This window comes from Lycium ferocissimum, chromosome 9, assembly GCF_029784015.1.
Source record: "Lycium ferocissimum isolate CSIRO_LF1 chromosome 9, AGI_CSIRO_Lferr_CH_V1, whole genome shotgun sequence".
NCBI classification, from domain to species: domain Eukaryota; kingdom Viridiplantae; phylum Streptophyta; class Magnoliopsida; order Solanales; family Solanaceae; genus Lycium; species Lycium ferocissimum.
In genome coordinates, this window is record NC_081350.1 from 25,329,855 (window position 1) to 25,337,371 (window position 7,517).

General features: G+C 31.6%; 1 pseudogene; it reads left to right on the forward strand.

Annotated features, from left to right (window-relative positions):
* The first annotated feature begins 629 nt into the window (after positions 1 to 629).
* On the forward strand, positions 630 to 6,882 carry LOC132031713 (pectin acetylesterase 11-like; annotated as a pseudogene).
* The last annotated feature ends 635 nt before the right edge of the window (positions 6,883 to 7,517 follow it).

Genomic DNA, 7,517 nt, shown 5'->3' on the forward strand with positions numbered 1-7,517 from the left:
GGACCCAGCCAGATAACAAAAATGTCTAACTTAACAATGATATTAATCTTTTTTTGGACCATATTTTAGTATATTTCTAAGTTTCATTATGTTATGTAAATATGTGCATCCTTTTACAAATATGTGCATGCTCGATCATTTATATATGATAGGCATTATTACTACATGTTTCTTGTAGATTAGATAACATTTTTTTTTTCATTATTTATTTTAGTTTAATCAGCTATTTAAACTTTTGCCTACACAATTTCATCTATTCACAATAAATCATCATATAGAATTATTTTGAAACTTTCATTTAAAGCATACGCGTGTAATTCTTCAATTCACAAAAAATGAATGCCTAAAATGTATATAGAGTCAATTTATGAGTCCTAATCATCAGTTAATAGAAGGGTCCTCAATTAAAGAATTTCTTGATAGAAACGAAAATAATTTACACAGGGTGGTCTTTCTAGCTAGGATAATTAATTGTTTCAATAAAACATCAATAGGTTGACCCTTTTATATCATTTTGATGGAACATGTACGTAAAACGTTAATTGAAGAAACAAGAAGATATGTTGCTCCTATTGAATTTTGCCTGACATAGCTTTTCTTATCATTGGTTACTTCTTTACTATGTATGGATTTTAAATGAAAAATGAAAAATTGTGGTTCTTCAATTTCATATTTCCAGTAATGCACAATTGTTCAATGAGCACCTCAAATCTACCTTTGCACATAAAAGTAATAGAAGAGTTTCTGAGGAAAAGAAAAAACAAGCAGTTCACTCTCATAAACTTCACCTCTACTTGTATCCTCATAAGCATTTTTTGTTTTCTCCCTCTCTAAAAACCTCCTTTCATTCTCTTTATCTCAGCCTTTTTAAGAAGCTAGAAAAAGTTTCTTGCTGTTAACAACATGTAATCCTCATTCCATGTTTCGTCTTTGTATCTGTTTCTTTTTGTTTCATTATAATTAATTGTAATGTTTTTTCTCTTCTTCTTGTTTTAACTAGAACTTGGCAATGCCTTGTGTAATTAGACTTCTTTTTGTTTGTTGTAGGAAGACAACACATTTGTTGGCTTTGCTAGCATGTCTACCAGTATTGTGTCCAACTGTTCTCAACGGCGCAGATGATCTATATGTCAATGTCACAATACTCGAAAGCGCAACTGCCCAAGGCGCAGGTACTTTTTACTTATACATAAATATTATCTTCCTGAATTTGTAACAGAAAAGAAAATCATATGCATTTGTATTGTTTTTGAATCGTCGACAGTATGCCTAGATGGAAGTCCACCAGCCTATCATCTAGATAGAGGACATGGTAGCGGAGTTCGTAGCTGGATTGTCTACTTGGATGTTAGTTGCTTGATTAATTCTTCTTGGTCGTTTTAATTAATTTTCATATTATAACTAAGACACCAAATTAAACTTTTACCAACTCCGGAGAAATTTCATATTTATAGGGAGGTGGTTGGTGCAACTCTATCCCAGATTGCCTTGATCGTTCAACTAAGGACTTAGGTTCTACAAAAAGGATGGATCAACGAAGTCTTTTTAACGGGATACTTCATAATACCTCCGAAAAAAATCTAGGTGAAGCTCATATATATTTCGTTAATTCATACGCACTATGTAACTTCTCCTCTGTGTGCATAATTTTTACCCACTTCTTCTAACTTCAAACAATGTTGGAATTTGGTAGAGTTTTACAATTGGAACAAGGCGAGGGTGAAGTATTGTGATGGTTCATCTTTCACGAGTGATGTTGAACAAGTTGACCCTGTAAGAAATTAGTAAATACTACATATGTCTCTCATGTATACTCATAATTAATATCACTGATGATTTAACTTGGTGATAAATCTACATTAGGACAAGAAGCTGTTTTTTAGAGGGGCAAGAATATTTAAGGCTATTATGGAAGATTTATGGAGCAAAGGAATGAAAAATGCTGAAAACGTAAGATCCTATTTTTGGAAACTGGATAAGATCCTATTTTTGGAAACTGGATGGAGCTCCATGTCCATCCTTCAGTGTTTTTGTTCTTTTCTTTGAGCTATAATTTCTCGTGTGGTAATTTAATGCAATTTCCAGTTACAAAAAGCATTATAGAGTATAAATTATACGTCACTTATATTCTACCTTACTCTACTAATTAATCTTGAATACCAAAAATGCAATGTCAGGCAATTCTATGCGGAACTTCAGCCGGAGGGTTGGCAACAATCTTAAACTGCGACAAGTTCAAATCCCACCTGCCGAATGATGCCACAGTAAAGTGCGTCGCAGATGCTGGTTTCTTCATCAATGGGTGAGCTTTTCTTATTTTTACATTATGTGATCTCAAGAAAATGATACTCTAATCTTCTATTAACTTTATTACTGTCTCAACCCTTTGGGCATGTTTCACAATTTATGCAAGAAGACAGCCTCTGGTGCTTCATATATTGAAGAGATGTATAGGAGAATTGTTAACCTACATGTGAGTCACATTAGAAATTTTGGTACGCTTAAGAAGTAGATGCAATTTAAATCTTTTGCTTTACTATAATAGCTTTTTCTATCTCATTCTCAGGGATCGGCTAAGAATTTGCCGTCAGCTTGCACGTCTGTAATGGAACCAAGTCTAGTAAGAGTTTAAACTTTGGAAGCGAAAATGATTTCTTTATTTATGCAGGAGAATAAATATTGACCTCTAATTATAACATTATTTTTCCTAATTAATGATATATGGTGCAGTGCTTTTTCCCTGAGAATATCGTTCCATACGTTCAGACTCCACTTTTCATAATCAATTCCGCCTATGACACCTGGCAGGTCAAGGAGACAAATGCTAATTTCTCTTAGTTTTAAGAATGTTATTGTTACACCGTATTTTTGCTGATCATGACATGTACATCGCCATAAATGGAGTTCATTCTAATTTGGGAAGGTACAAGCCATGAGAAATATGTAACAACGAAGAAAAAACGAATTACGATCTCGTAAGTCATAATCCTATTTTGAAACACGAGAACATGGCCATTATTAGGATAATGAGTGATTAATATAATGTATGGAGAGTTTCGGAATATTTCGAGATCGATCAAATTGAAGAAAATAAGTTTTGATTAAAATTTGATAGAATTCCATGGATTTTTAGTCAACTTTGGAGGCTCATATCTTATAGTGTATATGAAGTTTTAAGGTGTTTCAAAAGCCTAAAAATGAAGTTCGTCGAGTCTAGTTTGTAATTCAACAAACCGCTTGTTTTAGGACCTCGGAGTAGAGAGTTATAGACGTCTCAAACTGAACTATTCTCAGAAACAGGACTTAAACCGTACGTATGTAGCTACAGTACCGCTCTCCAAGGTTATTATAAAAGGGGTCAAAACCCCATTTTCATCATCCAAAATGCTCTGAAAATTTCCATTCAGCCAAAAAAAAAATGTTTCTTATACACACATTTTTGAGATTTTGAGCAAAAATTTTATGAAATACAATATCTCGGGCAACACGTACCATTATAATTTCGTTTGATGAGTTTGGAAACAAGTAAAAGATCTTGTTACTTGAGTAAATACAAGGTATGAATCTTCAAATCTCTCTCTCTTTATCAAGTTTGATTAAGGAATAATTGCAAGAATTAAGTTATAATTTTTGTGTTGATGTTGTTGATTTATGGATTGAGTGTTGAAGAGAAATTTGGATGGAAATACATATATTTACCTTGTAGGATGTTGGGTATGTTATTATTGATGTTGTTAGTGTTAATTGCAACTAACGGAAATAAAGTTATTTAATCGTCGTATTGCAAGTGGGTTAGTTAAGAAATTTAGGAAACATCGTGTGGATGTTTTAGGAGCATATTGATATGGAAATGATTTATTGATGTTGGTATTGTCATTGTTGTGTTGGTTGTTGAATTGGAATTTCGGGCTAGGCATATAATGTAGATTTCAATTTAGTCTTGTCTAAAAGGATTTTAATTAAAGTTTCGAGACGATTGTATGATGATGATTCTAATAATAGTATGAATGGTTGTATATAGATTACGAGGCTACGAATAATCTTCAGGGTATTGATTTGAAATAAGTTGGAAGTCGAAAATATCTTTCATATGTTAAGGCTCGTTTCCCCTTTATTTCAAAGGCATGATCCCTAGATTATGTTTCCATAAATGATTCCAAGTTCTCCATGTTATCAAAAGTTAAGGAGTCTAAGATCCCGAGGCATGATTTCTCTATGATATTCCATAAATATTTTCCGAAATATTCATATGTTCTTTTCCAACCCAAGGATTGTGGCTATGTGAGCCCTTAATGAAAGATGATGAAGAGAATATTATTATGATGACTATGATGAGAATGGTTTCATGTTTAAATGTTCCAAGTTTACGATTTCAAAGACATATTCAATGTTGACATTTATATTTCTCAATTTATTCATGGATAAATAAATTCCCCAAGTATATGAATTGATGCCTTATGAGATTTATAATTGTATTCTATGTCTTCTCTTAATGCTATTTTTCATTGATAGTCTCAATAATAATTGTTCCTCAGAAGAGATTATGATGATTATTCCATAATATATTCGGAGGCTCAACAGATAGATGATATAGTTGAGTGTTATGAATATATATATATATGTATTTTCTCACACCGAATTATAGTAAAACTAGGTAATTGTGCACACATGAGATTATAATTCTCAACTAGACGCGGGCTTGATATTACTCTATTGTGGGCAACACACCGAGCCTTCTCCGGGCATGTTACTATAATATAAAATTGAAAGTTTTTCTTAAAGAATAAAATATACATCCATAGGTATTCGAGTTTATCATTTATTATTTTTCATATACTATTTTAAATTGCTATTCATGCCCATCTGAACCAAATTCACGTTTAAATTGCTTTCATTGTGCACCAGTGTAACAACAACAACAACAACAACATGTTCATGGATAAAATTCCATTTCCTTCCGTAGTGTTGTCTAGTCGAGCATCTATGTTATGGTATGATGATCTATATTAGAGACTTTATCTTGTAACGCAGTCACGTATATACCCCATTTTAGCGGCTATTTAAGCCGATGTATCCATTATGTATTTCTTTATAGATCTCATATGACTACGATTCTATTTATTTGAGATAAACCAAAAGAATGTTTGTCGAGAAGCCTAATTATTTTAAAAAGGTCTATTAGATACCTATTTTAACTAAATAAATGCTTAAAATTAACTCTAATTAATGGTCTACTGACAAATGTGGTATCGGGTAAGGGTTTTTAATTATCCTAAAGGAAAGAGTCTTGTTTATGGGTGTGAAGATCCGTTACACTTATAAACAAGAGGGCTTAGGAATTTAATCAAAAACAAAATATTTGCCTTAGATCGTCAAATAAATCATAGGATATGACATAATTTAGGAAACACTTATTATCCTGGATATGAATGTGAGACGAAGTTGCTTCAATTAAGTCATTCAATTGAAAGGTTGTTTCTGTTTCATTAACATGGATAGATGTTGATATAAGAACTTGAGCCAGATATTATGGTATTGGTGATTGCTCGAAAGACATTTTTGGGCTGTGTGCAAAAAAAATTACAGGAAAGACTTAAAATTTTTGAAATTGAATCATTGTCCTTTTGAGAAAGAGTAAAGAAAATTGATTATTTAAGAAGTTTTTAACTTGGTTTTAAAATTGGGACCTATTGGACCCGAAAGTTTCTTTAAATGTTATGCCAAAATAATTCATTCCAATTATTCAACATTCTTCACTCCAGATTAATAACATTTTGGTTCCTCCATACCTTGATCCTCAACATGCCTGGAAGGATTGCAGTAAGAACATAAATAATTGCACATTTGGCCAACGTATAATTGTTCAAGGTTAGCATTTCTCTTTGATTAACTAATGTATACCTTCCAATTACACACATGTTCTTATCCCGTTCTTCTCCTTTGATTTGTTTTTTTTCTTTTAATTTAGCCTTTGGATGGAGTTAAGACATTCAAGGGACTACACCCTTTCTTTTACAAGAAAGCAATTTTCTCACGTCTTGCTATTCTCATAGGTAGCATTCTAAAAATTGGTTCAGCACTAGCTCTCCAAGGTTACTTCATAAGGTAATATTTGTTTGTTTTATCCATATAATGTTTGAATACACACATTTTTGTTTTTGAATTTTATCATATGCCTACCATTTTAGTTTTGATGAGTTCATAAAAAAAAACAAAAAAATTAATTTCTTGTAACATTTATTTGTGTAGAATGAATCAATGGTTGGTACTTTGAGAGAAAAATCAATATATAGACATGGATCCCTTGTGTGAGATTGTATGTTAAGTTAGTGAAATTCAATAATGAATAAGCTTGTAGATGCTGTCCCTGCTACTTATTTGATGGTGCGTAGTTGTTGACGAGTAGCTGACATTTGGAGCAAAGAAAGGTTTTATGTTTTACACCTATGTCCTATTAGATTTTTAGCCGAGTTAAGTTTTAATGTATTTCAATTTAGTCTTGTCGACTAAGCTAAGTTAAGAGATTGTAAAATCCAATGTTGTACTAAGAATTAGAAGGATATATAAATTTATTTTATTGTGAATGAAAAATATTTATCCTCCTTGCTTTCAGTCCTCTTCTTTCCTCTTTCTTCTCTCTTGTGATCGGTTAGTACAGCTCATACTTTTGAAACAAGTTATAGCGATCCCAATAAAGAAGAAGAGAGAAATTTATAAGATTCAAATGCTAATGCACCTTCATGGCCATAGAAGACATATTCAATTTACATTTTACCTTTTAGGAAAAATAAATCATTAATTCTTTTCTACAAAAACCATCAATAATTTCGTCTCTCTTCATTGTTGAGTATTTACTTTCAATGATGTTTCAGAAGAGATTAATGAAGTTTTGATGTACACATCAACATATAGATGATATAGTTGAGTGTGAATAATATATATGGTCATTGAATTAGAGTAAAACTAGGTAATTTGACCGCATGAGATTATAATTCTCAACTAGACACGCTTGTATTACTCTATTGTGCAACAGAAGTTTCCATTATAATATAAAATCGAAAGAAAAGAATAAAATATACAATCCATAGGTAGAGTTCATTAGATGGACACATCTTTAAAAACAATTAGCCCTCTGAACCAAACACGTTTAAATTGCTTTATTGTGCACCAGAACAACAACAACAACATGCAAAATTTCAAAAAGTCCAGAGAAGATGTCTATCTTACGGATTAGAAGAGTTATATTGTATCATTTCCTATAAAGTAAGTACTATATTGGTGATTCCTAAATTATTTAGATTAAGGAGTCGCCACCTAATTATTTTAAAAAGGTGAATTAGGATACCTATTTTAACTAAATAAATGCTTAAAATTAACTCTAATTAATGGTCTACTTAACTAATGTGATAAAGGAAAAAAAAAAAAATTATCCTAAAGGAAAGATTTAAGCATTTTAAGATCTGAACTACGGCTTCCATTTTGAATTAATCAAAAACAAAATATTTGCCTTAAGGCGT